The sequence below is a fragment of the Oncorhynchus mykiss genome, unplaced genomic scaffold, assembly GCF_013265735.2.
Source record: "Oncorhynchus mykiss isolate Arlee unplaced genomic scaffold, USDA_OmykA_1.1 un_scaffold_87, whole genome shotgun sequence".
Lineage (NCBI taxonomy): Eukaryota > Metazoa > Chordata > Actinopteri > Salmoniformes > Salmonidae > Oncorhynchus > Oncorhynchus mykiss.
Window position 1 is genome coordinate 2,161,918 of NW_023493659.1, and position 15,971 is coordinate 2,177,888.

The 15,971-nt window shown below is 49.5% G+C and overlaps 1 protein-coding gene across 3 annotated transcripts in view; it reads right to left on the bottom strand.

The window, feature by feature from the left end:
- The window catches only part of LOC110512130 (2-hydroxyacylsphingosine 1-beta-galactosyltransferase), a 200,695-nt gene that overhangs the window by 97,215 nt on the left and 87,509 nt on the right, over window positions 1-15,971 (bottom strand). The window contains exon 1 of one of the 3 annotated variants that reach the window (XM_036971970.1): window positions 5,182-5,201. The exons of 1 other annotated variant lie outside the window; for it this stretch is intronic. The gene's annotated coding sequence lies outside the window, so the exon portion shown is untranslated. Of the gene's footprint in view, window positions 1-3,199; window positions 3,429-5,181; window positions 5,202-15,971 lie in introns of those variants that run through there. One more of the 3 variants, XM_036971968.1, reaches the window with a different exon arrangement.

A 15,971-nucleotide genomic window follows, 5' to 3' on the forward strand; every position in this document is an offset into this window, starting at 1 on the left:
ATCCACCTTTACGCAGATGACACCATTCTGTATACAAACGAGCTTCAATGCCATACAACACTCCTTCCGTAGCCTTCAACTGCTCTTAAATGCAAGTAAAACTAAATGCATGCTTTTCAACCGATTGCTGCCCACACCTTCCCGCCCGTCCAGCATCACCACCCTGGACGGTTCTGACTTAGAATACGTGGACAACTACAAATACCTAGGTGTCTGGTTAGACTGTAAACTCTCCTTCCAGACTCACATTAAGCATCTCCGATCCAAAATTAAATCTCTACTTGCGCTCCAGTGTTAATCTGCTAAATTGTAATTATTCGCTCCTTTGGCCTATTTATTGCCTACCTCCTCATGCCTTTTGCACACAATGTATGTAGACTTTTTTTTTCTACTGTGTTATTGACTTGTTTATTGTTTACTCCATGTGTAACTCTGTGTTGTTGTTTGTTTCACACTACTTTGCTTTATCTTGGTCTGGGTCGCAGTTGTAAATGAGAACTTGTTCTCAACTATCTTACCTGGTTAAATAAAGGTGAAATAAATAAATAAATAAATACATTTTTAAAATGGCTAAGACGCTGTGTTTATGAGCCAGAGGACAGAGGTAGAATCTCATTAAAAAATGGTTTTAAAATGGTTATAACCCTTTTGACAAATCATTTTGGGTTCCAAGTACAACCCTTACGTGTTCCACATAGAACCCTATGGTTCCACCTGGTCCCCCCGATCGAGACGAATAACCGCTTTAGGTTGACAACATAGAAACAGTTGTATATAACAACTATATTATAACCAGTAAACAGTTCTACATAACTATATTATAACTAGTAAACACATAGAAACAGTTCTATATAATAACTATATTATAACCAGTAAAGAGGTTTCTTGATATCGTCTCACAAACCCAACTCAGGAAACTACAATATCAAAACAAGGCAGAAGGAAAACACATACCTGAGTCTATGTTTACAAAGAATCAGTCTCACCCCCCCATCTCTCTCTCTCTCTCTCTCTGTCTCTCTCACTGTCTCTCTCTCTCTGTCTCTCTCACTCTCTCTCTCTGTCTCTCTCTGTCTGTCTGTCTGTCTGTCTGTCTGTCTGTCTGTCTGTCTGACTGTCTGTCTGTCTGTCTGTCTGTCTGACTGTCACTCCCTCCTTCCCTCCCTCTCTCTCTCTCTCTTTAACTAGTCTGACCAGCTCTTGGTCTGTAGAATAGCACAAAGAAAGAGAAAGTCAGTTTGGTTATATTTCTCTCCTTCTAATTCCTTGTGAGGGAATAATTTTATTTTACCTAATGAGTACAACACAGCTTTGGTTACACCCCATAGCTGAGGGAAGTAGGGATGGTGTTCATAAAATCAGTAAACTGGGCCTTTACTAGTCTTGTATTAGAGGACCTTTACTAGTCCTGTATTAACATACCTTTACTAGTCCTGTATTAGAGGACCTTTACTAGTCCTGTATTAACAGACCTTTACTAGTCCTGTATTAGAGGACCTTTACTAGTCCTGTATTAACAGACCTTTACTAGTCCTGTATTAGTGGACCTTTACTAGTCCTGTAATAGAGGACCTTTACTAGTCCTGTATTAGTGGACCTTTACTAGTCCTGTAATAGAGGACCTTTACTAGTCCTGTGTTAATAGACCTTTACTAGTCCTGTATTACTAGTCCTGTATTAGAGGACCTTTATTAGTCCTGTGTGAACAGGCCTTTACTAGTCCTGTGTTAATAGACCTTTACTAGTCCTGCATTAGCAGACCGATATAGACATCCGTAGCGAGCCAATTCAGGACTCAGGTAACAGACTAATGTCCTGTTTGAAAGATATTGTAGCGACTAACATGCTGACCACACTTATCGCGACGCGTCGATGTGAGTCTGCGTAGCCAGACGCTAAAATAGAACTATCTGTGATGTTTGATGTGCTGCAAGTCCCGCCTCTCCCATCTCCTCATTGGTTGTTAGGAGCGTATACCCACGTGGGTGATTGAAAGATGGACTGAGGTCCACACTCCAGTCCAGTTGGTGGTGGTAATGCACCTTAAAGTTGGTTGCCAACCGCCATATAAAGTTCAGTTAGACTACAGACATTATATATCAACATTAACTAAGGTAGAACAGACTACTGACATTAACTAAGGTGGAACAGACTACTGACATTAACTAAGGTAGAACAGACTACTGACATTATGGATCAACATTAACTAAGGTGGAACAGACTACTGTCTGTAGTTACTCGGACAACATCCTGGTCACACGGTCATGTGACATTCAGAGTGCGTCCCAAACAGCACCCAAATCACAATATAGCCTCTTGTCATATATAGTGCACTGTACAGTGAACAGGGTGCCATTAGGACACAATGGCACTCAGTGTGTACTTATGTAGATTTCTCATAATGCTGTGTGCTCTCTGCTCTCTCTCTCTGGGTCAATGTTTGAGTTTGTGCAGGTGAGGTATATGGATATTAACTAGAGAGAGAAAATGGCCCGTTTTCTATTGTCTCAGTGGTAAGACATAGTCATGCTCTGTGTGAGACAGAGACAGAAAGGGAATGAATGGAGGAATGGATAGATGCGGAGAGAGAGTTACAGAAAGAGTGAGGCATTGTGGGCGATCGAGTGGCGCAGCGGTCTAAGCTACTACATCTCAGTGCTTGAGGCGTTACTACAGACACCCTGGTTCGATTACAGGCTGTATCACAACCCGGCTGTGATTGGGAGTCCCCATAGGGCTTGGTTGTTGTTGGTCGTCGTTGCGAATAAGAATTGGTTCTTAATGAACTTGCCTAGTTAAATAAAGGTTCAATGAAATGTGTTGTTGTTTTAAATCGAGAAAGACACACTGTGGTCAGCGGAAAAACACTGACTAGGCAGCCTAGACTACCCACAGCGAGATGCACCTGCTTAGGTGTCCTGCTTTGGTTACGACACTCTCTCTGTCTCTCCCTCCCTCTCTCCCTCTCTCTCTCTCTCTCTCTCTCCCGTTGAACTTTTTTCTCTCTCTAACAACCGCGTCTATTGGACGTTACAACTTTACTGCTATTCGGTCATAGATACGAGGTTATCTGTTGGCTATGTTGCACTTGTATATTTTGAAACCACACGCAAACACACACGCACCAGCAGGCGCGCATACACACACACACACACGGACACCTGTTGCTGCTGCATACTAGCGGGAAGTTTCGGCTTACCTTAGTTCCTTTTACACGGTAGAAAGGGTGAGGGGAAGGGAGGCAACTATCCAGAGTCCACCTGAACGACAGGTTGAAAAATAATTAAATACTAAATTCTGAAAAAGTGTCCGTATTCATTAAATGGAAAGGACGGGTTAGCTGCTGTGCTGCGGCTCCAGTCCAGATGCGTCTGGTAACGGCTGGTCGAAGACAGTCTCCGATCCAACTCCGACTGGCCTTCTCTGGGGCGGGACTTAGCTCTGCGCTACCTCCGAAATGAAGGGAGTGGCAGAGAGAGAGAGAGAGAGAGAGAAAGACTGTACTCTCTGTTTAGGGCCAGATAGCATTCTAGTTTGCTCTGTGTTTTTGTTGTAAATTCTTTGTCATGTAATTCTCTTTCTGTTTTCTCATGATTTGGTTGGGTCTTTCCCATGCCAATGAAGCCCTTTGAGTTGAGAGAGATACTGCAACACTGTCCATCGCCATTATGATATATGTTTACTGTACATTTTGTATGGTTCATTTCACTTGTGTTTATTATCTATTTTACTTGTTTTGGCAACGTTAACATATGTTTCCCATGTCAATAAAGCCCTTTGAATTGAATTGACAGAGAGAAAGAGAGAGAGAGTTGGGGGGGGGGGGAGAGATCACAGCAGCAAGATTTGTGACCTGTTGCCACAAGAAAAGGTCAACCAGTGAAGAACAAACACCATTGTAAATACAACCCATATTTATGCTTCTTTATTTTCCCTTGTGTACTTCAACTATTTGCACATCATTACAACACTGTTTACAGACATAATGTGACATTTGAAATGTCTTTATTATTTTGGAACTTCTGTGAGTGTAATGTTTACCGTTCGTTTGATATTGTTAATTTCACTGTTCATTATTATCTACTTTACTTGCTTTGGCAAAATGGTAACAGGTTTCCCATGTCAACAAATCCCCTTTAAATTGAATTAAAGGGGTACAGAGAGGAAGAGAAGAATAGAGAGAACCCATTGTGCTACCTGACTGACTGTCTCTAAACAGGTGTGTTGTTGACCCTGTAAACATGGAGGAGGGGCTGCTGGCTCTGATGATAGTCTCCATTTAATGTTTAATTTGACTCTTTTCTAAGGCTGACTGTCAACAGCCACACAACCATGTAACAATGCTTTTCCATTGGTAAAACAATCCTAGTAAGGACAGGTTATATATACAACAATCCTAGTAAGGACAGGTTATATATACAACAATCCTAGTAAGGACAGGTTATATATATATATACAACAATCCTAGTAAGGACAGGTTATATATACAACAATCCTAGTAAGGACAGGTTATAGGAGATATACAGTATACAACAATCCTAGTAAGGACAGGTTATATACACAACAATCCTAGTAAGGACAGGTTATATATATATATATATATACAACAATCCTAGTAAGGACAGGTTATATATATATATATATATACAACAATCCTAGTAAGGACAGGTTATATATACAACAATCCTAGTAAGGACAGGTTATATATATATATATATACAACAATCCTAGTAAGGACAGGTTATATATATATATATATATACAACAATCCTAGTAAGGACAGGTTATATATACAACAATCCTAGTAAGGACAGGTTATATATATATATACAACAATCCTAGTAAGGACAGGTTATATACACAACAATCCTAGTAAGGACAGGTTATATATATATATATATATACAACAATCCTAGTAAGGACAGGTTATATATACAACAATCCTAGTAAGGACAGGTTATATATATATATACAACAATCCTAGTAAGGACAGGTTATATATATACAACAATCCTAGTAAGGGCAGGTTATAGGAGATATATAGAAGTACAATCCACCTGTGTGCAATCAATCTACTCTACTCTATTGTACTATCCAATCTTGTGAAACATATGTCTATGAGAGGTTGAAATTTGGGCCTGTCAGGGTCACTCACAACGTTTCAACTACTTTCCAACCTACATGTACGTCCGGTGTCGGTCGGTGCTCAGCGGGTGAGGATGCTGGTTACAGTACATGGAGACAGAGGGGGCTCATGGGTAGGTGTCAGTAAGAGCTGGGAGAGAAAGAGAGCGAGAGAGAGAGACAGAGCGAGGGAGAGGGAGAGGGGGTGAGAGGGTGCTCATGGGTAGGTGTCAGTAAGAGCTGGGAGAGAGAGAGAGGGATGGGGCTCATGGGTAGGCGTCAGTAAGAGCTGGGAGAGAGAGCGAGAGTGAGGGGGAGAGACAGAGCGAGGGAGAGGGAGAGGGGGAGAGAGGGGGCTCATGGTTAGGTTTCAGTAAGAGCTGGGAGAGACAGAACGAGAGGGAGAGACAGAGCGAGGGAGAGGGAGAGAGACAGAGAGAGAGCGAGAGTGAGGGGGAGAGACAGAGCGAGGGGGAGAGACAGAGCGAGGGGGAGAGAGAGCGAGGGAGAGAGGGGGCTCATGTGTAGGTGCCAGTAAGAGCTGGGAGAGAGAGAGAGCGAGAGAGAGAGAGAGAGAGAGAGCGAGGGGGAGAGACAGAGCGAGGGGGAGAGACAGAGCGAGGGGGAGAGAGAGCGAGGGAGAGGGGGAGCTTATGTGTAGGTGTCAGTAAGAGCTGGGAGAGACTGAGCGAGGGGGAGAGACAGAGCGAGGGAGAGGGGGAGAGAGGGGGCTCATGGATGGGTGTCAGTAAGAGCTGGGAGAGAGAGAGAGCGAGGGGGAGAGACAGAGCGAGGGGGAGAGACAGAGCGAGGGGGAGAGACAGAGCGAGGGGGAGAGACAGAGCGAGGGAGAGGGAGAGAGAGAGAGAGAGGGAGGGAGAGGGAGAGAGAGGGGGCTCATGGGTAGGTGTCAGTAAGAGCTGGGAGAGAGAGAGCGAGGGAGAGGGAGAGAGAGGGAGTGGGACAGGGGGAGAGAGGGGGCTCATGGGTAGGTGTCAGTAAGAGCTGGGAGAGAGAGAGCGAGGGAGAGGGAGAGAGAGGGAGTGGGAGAGGGGGAGAGAGGGGGCTCATGGGTAGGTGTCAGTAAGAGCTGGGAGAGAGAGAGAGCAAGGGAGAGGGATAGAGAGGGGGCTCATGGGTAGGTGTCAGTAAGAGCTGGGAGAGAGAGAGCGAGGGGGAGAAACAGAGCGAGGGAGAGGGGGAGAGAGGGGGCTCATGGGTAGGTGTCAGTAAGAGCTGGGAGAGAGAGAGCGAGGGGGAGAGACAGAGCGAAGGAGAGGGAGAGGGGGAGAGAGGGGGCTCATGGGTAGGTGTCAGTAAGAGCTGGGAGAGAGAGAGCGAGAGAGCGAGGGAGAGGGGGAGCTTATGTGTAGGTGTCAGTAAGAGCTGGGAGAGACTGAGCGAGGGGGAGAGACAGAGCGAGGGAGAGGGGGAGAGAGGGGGCTCATGGATGGGTGTCAGTAAGAGCTGGGAGAGAGAGAGAGCGAGGGGGAGAGACAGAGCGAGGGGGAGAGACAGAGCGAGGGGGAGAGACAGAGCGAGGGGGAGAGACAGAGCGAGGGAGAGGGAGAGAGAGAGAGAGAGGGAGGGAGAGGGAGAGAGAGGGGGCTCATGGGTAGGTGTCAGTAAGAGCTGGGAGAGAGAGAGCGAGGGAGAGGGAGAGAGAGGGAGTGGGACAGGGGGAGAGAGGGGGCTCATGGGTAGGTGTCAGTAAGAGCTGGGAGAGAGAGAGCGAGGGAGAGGGAGAGAGAGGGAGTGGGAGAGGGGGAGAGAGGGGGCTCATGGGTAGGTGTCAGTAAGAGCTGGGAGAGAGAGAGAGCAAGGGAGAGGGATAGAGAGGGGGCTCATGGGTAGGTGTCAGTAAGAGCTGGGAGAGAGAGCGAGGGGGAGAAACAGAGCGAGGGAGAGGGGGAGAGAGGGGGCTCATGGGTAGGTGTCAGTAAGAGCTGGGAGAGAGAGAGCGAGGGGGAGAGACAGAGCGAAGGAGAGGGAGAGGGGGAGAGAGGGGGCTCATGGGTAGGTGTCAGTAAGAGCTGGGAGAGAGAGAGCGAGAGAGCGAGGGAGAGAGGGAGGAAGAGAGAGAGAGGGGCTCACGGGTAGTTGTCAGTAAGAGTATAACCCCCCTGGGAACAATAACAGAACCCCGAGGAACAGAACCCCCTTGGGAACAGAACCCCCTTGGGAACAGAACCCCCCTGGGAACAATAACCCCCCTGGGAACAATAACCTGCCTGGGAACAATAACCCTTCTGGGAACAATAACCCGCCTGGGAACAATAACCCCCCTGGGAACAATAACCCCCCTGGGAACAATAACCCCCCTGGGAACAATAACCCCCCTGGGAACAGAACCCCCCTGGGAAAATGAACCCCCCTGGGAACAATAACCCCCCTGGGAACATGAACCCCCCTGGGAACATGAACCCCCCTGGGAACATGAACCCCCCTGGGAAAATGAACCCCCCTGGGAACATGAACCCCCCCTGGGAACAATAACCCCCCTGGGAACAATAACCCCCCTGGGAACAATAACCCCCCTGGGAACAATAACCACCCCTGGGAACAATAACCACCCCTGGGAACAATAACCCCCCTGGGAACAATAACCCCCCTGGGAACAATAACCCCCCTGGGAACAATAACCCCCCCTAAGAACAAGGAAACAGAACCCCCCTGGGAACATGAACCCCCCCTGGGAACAATAACCCCCCTGGGAACATGAACCCCCCTGGGAACATGAACCCCCCTGGGAACATGAACCCCCCTGGGAAAATGAACCCCCCTGGGAACATGAACCCCCCCTGGGAACAATAACCCCCCTGGGAACAATAACCCCCCTGGGAACAATAACCCCCCTGGGAACAATAACCCCCCTGGGAACAATAACCACCCCTGGGAACAATAACCACCCCTGGGAACAATAACCCCCTTGGGAACAATAACCCCCCTGGGAACAATAACCCCCCTGGGAACAATAACCCCCCCTAAGAACAAGGAAACAGAACCCCCCTGGGAACATGAACCCCCCCTGGGAACAGAACCCTCCTGGGAACAAGAACCCCCCTGGGAACAATAATCCCCCCTGGGAACAAGGAAACAGAACCCCCTGGGAACAGAATCCCTTTAGGTTCTAGATAGCACCTTTTTCTAAGAGTGTACTTGACCTCAGTAACACACCAGGTGGGAAACATTCAGTAGGGAGGTTCCTCTCTTCTCCTCGGTTCTTCCTTTCATCCTCTGTTCTTCAGATAGAGGGGGAGATGATTATCAGTGTGGAGGAGGGAGGGAGGGATGGAGGGAGAGATGATTATCAGTGTGGAGGAGGGAGGGGGGGAGGAAGGTGGGAAGGAAGGAGAGATGGTTATCAGATTGGAGGAGAGAGGAGGAGAGAGGGAGGAAGGGGTAGGCGGGGCGTTGTTTAAATGTTAACATCGAAGGTCTGTTCACACACACTATGGGGGGGGGGGGGGGGGGGCAGGGTGGTTTAATACAAATGAACATTTATTTTCCTGAACACAGGTCCGTTTGTCCGTCGGTCGGTCGGTCGGTCTCTCTCTCTCTCTCTGTCTCTCTCTCTCTGTCTCTCTCTCTGTCTCTCTCTCTCTCTCTCTCTCTCTGTCTCTCTCTCTGTCTCTCTCTCTGTCTCTCTCTCTGTCTCTCTCTCTCCCCGTCTCTCTCTCTCCGTCTCTCTCTCTCCGTCTCTCTCTCTCTGTCTCTCTCTCTCTCTCTCTCCCCCCGTCTCTCTCTCTCCGTCTCTCTCTCTCTCCGTCTCTCTCTCTCCGTCTCTCTCTCTCATTTTAAGGGCATTATTGGGAAACGTGTTAACATTGTCAAAGCAAGTGAAAGTGCGGCTCAGTTTCCACCTCATTTTGTGGGCAGTGTTGCACATAGCCTGTCTTCTCTTGAGAGCCATGTCTGCCTACGGCGGCCTTTCTCAATACCAAGGCTATGCTCACTGAGTCTGTACATAGTCAAAGCTTTCCTTAAGTTTGGGTCAGTCACAGTGGACAGGTATTCTGCCGCTGTGTCCTCTCTGTTTAGGGTCAGTCACTGTGTACTCTCTGTTTAGGGTCAGTCACAGTGGTCAGGTATTCTGCCACTGTGTCCTCTCTGTTTAGGGTCAGTCACAGTGGTCAGGTATTCTGCCACTGTGTCCTCTCTGTTTAGGGTCAGTCACAGTGGTCAGGTATTCTGCCACTGTGTACTCTCTGTTTAGGGTCAGTCACAGTGGTCAGGTATTCTGCCACTGTGTACTCTCTGTTTAGGGTCAGTCACAGCGGTCAGGTATTCTGCCACTGTGTACTCTCTGTTTAGGGTCAGTCACAGTGGTCAGGTATTCTGCCACTGTGTACTCTCTGTTTAGGGTCAGTCACAGTGGTCAGGTATTCTGCCACTGTGTCCTCTCTGTTTAGGGTCAGTCACAGTGGTCAGGTATTCTGCCACTGTGTCCTCTCTGTTTAGGGTCAGTCACAGTGGTCAGGTATTCTGCCACTGTGTCCTCTCTGTTTAGGGTCAGTCACAGTGGTCAGGTATTCTGCCACTGTGTACTCTCTGTTTAGGGTCAGTCACAGTGGTCAGGTATTCTGCTGCTGTGTACTCTCTGTTTAGGGCCAAATAGCATTCTAGTTTTCTCCGTTTGTTTTGTTAATTCTTTCCAATGTGTCAAGTAATTTTATTATTTGATACTGGAGCTGAAATGAAATGTCAAATATACTGCTTAGGTTTTCTACTAATTTACACCTCGACTACTACAGTGAAAGGTTTAGTCCAGGAAGTTGTCTAAAAGGGAGTGAATTTGTTGTTGCCTAATAGGTTTTTGGTAGGTTTCCATACTACTTTCCTTCCATCTATAGCATTTCCTATTAGTATTATTGTTCATTGACTATGTACATGCCCAGCGTGCGACAGAGCAGCAGGAGTTGTGACCCGTTTTTGTTGGTTATGTTGTCGTAGTTGTGCCTAGGGGGGCATATGGGGGAGGGAATGCTGTCACCTGCAGGTAGGTGTTTGTCCCCCTGTGTGCTGAGGGTGTCAGGTTCTTGTCCAGTTCTGGCATTTAGGTCGCCACAGACTAGTACATGTCCCTGGGTCTACATGTCCCTGGGCCACTCTTCCTCTCCCTCTCTCTCTCTTTCTCTCTCTGTCACCTGAGCTTCATATCAATAGTTGATCACCCTGGGACACTCAATCTACTGATGAACAGAACACTGAAGGAAGGGAGAGGATAGAGGAGAGGAGAGGAGAGGAGAGGAGAGGAGAGGAGAGGAGAAGAGAAGAGAAGAGAAGAGAGGAGAGGAGAGGAGAGGAGAGGAGAGGAGAAGGGAGAGGGGGTGAGAGGAGAAGAGAAGGGAGGAGAGGTTAGGTGAGGAGAAGGGAGAGAGGAGTGATTGGAGTCAGATAAAGGAGGAGAGGGGAGGAGAGGAGAAGGGAGAGAGGGGGAGAGGAGAAGGGAGAGAGGGTGAGAGGAGAAGGGAGAGGGGGTGAGAGGAGTCAGATAAAGGAGGAGAGGGGAGGAGAGGGGAGGAGAGGAGAAGGCAGAGAGGGTGAGAGGAGAAGGGAGAGAGGAGTGATATGAGTCAGATAAAGGAGGAGAGGGGAGGAGAGGAGAAGGGAGAGAGGGTGAGAGGAGAAGGGAGAGGGGGTGAGAGGATTCAGATAAAGGAGGATAGGGGAGGAGAGGGGAGGAGAGGAGAAGGCAGAGAGGGTGAAAGGAGTGAGAGGAGAAGGGAGAGAGGAGTGATAGGATTCAGGTAAAGGAGGAGAGGGGAGGAGAGGAGAAGGGAGAGAGGGTGAGAGGAGTGAGAGGAGAAGGGAGAGAGGAGTGATAGGATTCAGGTAAAGGAGGAGAGGGGAGGAGAGGAGAAGGGAGAGAGGGTGAAAGGAGAAGGGGAAGAGGGTGAGAGGAGTCAGATAAAGGAGGAGAGGGGAGGAGAGGAGAAGGCGTGAGGTGCTCGAACAGTTTAATACTGCCAGTTGAGTGATGACTGATTCACCCAGATGCTTCTCCTCTATATTTTTCTTAGCCGTCTATTTACCCCACAAACCGATGCTGGCACTAAGACCGTAGGTTCTTAACTGACTTGACTAGTTAAATAAAGGTGAACCATCAAACAGGCAAAGTGTCAATACAGGACTAAGATCGATTCTTACTACACCGGCTCTGATGCTCTTCGGATGTGGCAGGCAATCTATTACAGAGGGAAGCCCAGCCGCGAGTTTCCCAGTGAACCTACCAGATGACCTAAATGCCTTTTATGCTCGCTTCGAGGCAAGCAACACTGAACCGTGCATAACAGCACCAGCTGTTCCGGACGACTGTGTGATCACGCTCTCCGTAGCCGATGTGAGCAAGACTTTTAAAAACAGGTCAACATTCACAAGGCCGAGGGGCGGATTACCAGGACCACCATGGTCCCTGTGTTCAAGAAAAGTGAATGTAACCACCTCCTATGATGCCTGGGTCACTTACAGTCGCCACAACAAGCAGCTCCACTGAAATTCCACTGAAAGATGTTTGCGGAGCATCCTGGGAATCACCTGGGGCAACACAGAAATACTTGCTACTTGATCAACTGCAAGAGTGCGGAGGCCATGGTCAACGAACATGTCATTAGAATGTCTCTGGAGCGGAAGATCCTGTATGGCCAGCTACAACTTGGCCGGCGGTCTGTGGGGGGGTGGGCCAACTACATCTTGGCCGGTGGTCTGTAGGGTGGTGGTCAGCTACATCTTGGCCGGTGGTCTGTAGGGGGGAGGGGGGAGCTACATCTTGGCCGGTGGTCTGTAGAGGGGGTGGGCCAGCTACATCTTGGCCGGCGGTCTGTAGAGGGGGGCCAGCTACATCTTGGCCGGTGGTCTGTAGGGGGGAGGGGGGAGCTACATCTTGGCCGGTGGTCTGTAGGGTGGGGGTCAGCTACATCTTGGCCGGTGGTCTGTAGGGGGGGTTCAGCTACATCTTGGCCGGTGGTCTGTAGGGGGGAGGGGGGAGCTACATCTTGGCCGGCGGTCTGTAGAGGGGGTGGGCCAGCTACATCTTGGCCGGCGGTCTGTAGAGGGGGGCCAGCTACATCTTGGCCGGTGGTCTGTAGGGGGGAGGGGGGAGCTACATCTTGGCCGGCAGTCTGTAGGGGGGGCCAGCTACATCTTGGCCGGTGGTCTGTAGGGGGGGTGGGCCAGCTACATCTTGGCCGGCGGTCTGTAGGGGGGGTGGGCCAGCTACATCTTGGCCGGTGGTCTGTAGGGGGGTGGGCCAGCTACATCTTGGCCGGTGGTCTGTAGGGGGGGCCAGCTACATCTTGGCCGGAGGTCTGTAGGGGGAGGCCAGCTACATCTTGGCCGGCGGTCTGTAGGGGGGGGGCCAGCTACATCTTGGCCGGTGGTCTGTAGGGGGAGGCCAGCTACATCTTGGCCGGCGGTCTGTAGGGGGGGCCAGCTACATCTTGGCCGACGGTCTGTAGGGGGGGGGGGGGGCAGCTACATCTTGGCCGGCGGTCTGTAAGGGGGGGGGGGGGCAGCTACATCTTGGCCGGCGGTCTGTAGGGGGGGGGGGGGGGGGGGCAGCTACATCTTGGCCGGTGGTCGGTAGGGGGGGGGGGGGGGCAGCTACATCTTGGCCGGCGGTCTGTGGGGGGGGGGGGGCAGCTACATCTTGGCCGGAGGTCTGTAGGAGGGGGCCAGCTACATCTTGGCCGGTGGTCGGTAGGGGGGGGGCAGCTACATCTTGGCCGGCGGTCTGTGGGGGGGGGGGGGGGGGGCAGCTACATCTTGGCCGGCGGTCTGTAGGAGGGGGCCAGCTACATCTTGGCCGGTGGTCTGTAGGGGGAGGCCAGCTACATCTTGGCCAGAGGTCTGTAGGGGGAGGCCAGCTACATCTTGGCCGGAGGTCTGTAGGGGGGGGGCCACTACATCCTGGCCGGTAATCTGTAGGGGGGTCAGCTACATCTTGACTGGGGGTCTGTAGGAGGGGACAGCTAGTCTGTCCCCTCCAACACAGATATACAACCATGTATGTCCCCTCCAACACAGATATACAACCACGTCTGTCCCCATGTCTGTCCCCTCCATCACAGATTTACAACCATGTCTGTCCCCTCCATCACAGATATACAACAATGTCTGTCCCCATGTCTGTCCCCTCCAACACAGATATACAACCATGTCTGTCCCCTCCAACCATGTCTGTCCCCTCCATCACAGATATACAACCATGTCTGTCCCCTCCATCACAGATATACAACCATGTCTGTCCCCTCCATCACAGATATACAACCATGTCTGTCCCCTCCAACACAGATATACAACCATGTCTGTCCCCTCCATCACAGATTTACAACCATGTCTGACCCATGTCTGTCCTCTCCATCACAGATATACAACCATGTCTGTCCCCTCTAACACAGATATACAAGTATGTCTGTCCCCTCCATCACAGATATACAACCATGTCTGTCCCCTCCATCACAGATTTACAACCATGTCTGACCCATGTCTGTCCTCTCCATCACAGATATACAACCATGTCTGTCCCCTCCAACACAGATATACAACCACGTCTGTCCCCATGTCTGTCCCCTCCATCACAGATTTACAACCATGTCTGTCCCCTCCATCACAGATATACAACAATGTCTGTCCCCATGTCTGTCCCCTCCAACACAGATATACAACCATGTCTGTCCCCTCCAACCATGTCTGTCCCCTCCATCACAGATATACAACCATGTCTGTCCCCTCCATCACAGATATACAACCATGTCTGTCCCCTCCATCACAGATATACAACCATGTCTGTCCCCTCCATCACAGATATACAACCATGTCTGTCCCCTCCAACACAGATATACAACCATGTCTGTCCCCTCCATCACAGATTTACAACCATGTCTGACCCATGTCTGTCCTCTCCATCACAGATATACAACCATGTCTGTCCCCTCTAACACAGATATACAAGCATGTCTGTCCCCTCCATCACAGATATACAACCATGTCTGTCCCCTCCATCACAGATTTACAACCATGTCTGACCCATGTCTGTCCTCTCCATCACAGATATACAACCATGTCTGTCCCCTCTAACACAGATATACAACCATGTCTGTCCCCATGTCTGTCCCCTCCATCACAGATATACAACCATGTCTGTCCCCTCCATCACAGATATACAAGCATGTCTGTCCCCTCCATCACAGATATACAACCATGTCTGTCCCCTCCAGCACAGATATACAACCATGTCTGTCCCCTCCAACACAGATATACAACCATGTCTGTCCACTATAACACAGATATACAACCATGTCTGTCCCCATGTCTGTCCCCTCCATCACAGATATACAACCATGTCTGTCCCCTCCATCACAGATATACAAGCATGTCTGTCCCCTCCATCACAGATATACAACCATGTCTGTCCCCTCCAGCACAGATATACAACCATGTCTGTCCCCTCTAACACAGATATACAACCATGTCTGTCCCCATGTCTGTCCCCTCCATCACAGATATACAACCATGTCTGTCCCCTCCAACACAGATATACAACCATGTATGTCCCCTCCAACACAGATATACAACCATGTCTGTCCCCTCCATCACAGATATACAACCATGTCTGTCCCCTCCATCACAGATATACAACCATGTCTGTCCCCTCCAACACAGATATACAACCATGTCTGTCCCCTCCATCAGAGATTTACAACCATGTCTGTCCCCTCCATCACAGATATACAACCATGTCTGTCCCCTCCACCACAGATTTACAACCATGTCTGACCCATGTCTGTCCCCTCCATCACAGATATACAACCATGTCTGTCCCCTCCATCACAGATATACAACCATGTCTGTCCCCTCCATCACAGATATACAACCATGTCTGTCCCCTCCAACACAGATATACAACCATGTCTGTCCCCTCCATCACAGATATACAACCATGTCTGTCCCCATGTCTGTCACCTCCATCACAGATATACAACCATGTCTGTCCCCTCCATCACAGATATACAACCATGTCTGTCCCCTCCATCACAGATATACAACCATGTCTGTCCCCTCCATCACAGATATACAACCATGTCTGTCCCCTCCAGCACAGATATACAACCATGTCTGTCCCCTCCATCACAGATATACAACCATGTCTGTCCCCTCTAACACAGATATACAACCATGTCTGTCCCCATGTCTGTCCTCTCCATCACAGATATACAACCATGTCTGTCCCCTCTAACACAGATATACAAGCATGTCTGTCCCCTCCATCACAGATATACAACCATGTCTGTCCCCTCCATCACAGATTTACAACCATGTCTGTCCCCATGTCTGTCCCCTCCATCACAGATATACAACCATGTCTGTCCCCTCCAACACAGATATACAACCATGTATGTCCCCTCCAACACAGATATACAACCATGTCTGTCCCCTCCATCACAGATATACAACCATGTCTGTCCCCTCCATCACAGATATACAACCATGTCTGTCCCCTCCAACACAGATATACAACCATGTCTGTCCCCTCCAGCACAGATATACAACCATGTCTGTCCCCTCTAACACAGATATACAACCATGTCTGTCCCCATGTCTGTCCCCTCCATCACAGATATACAACCATGTCTGTCCCCTCCAACACAGATATACAACCATGTATGTCCCCTCCAACACAGATATACAACCATGTCTGTCCCCTCCATCACAGATATACAACCATGTCTGTCCCCTCCAACACAGATATACAACCATGTCTGTCCCCTCTAACACAGATATACAACCATGTCTGTCCCCTCCATCACAGATATACAACCATGTCTGTCCCCTCCATCACAGATATA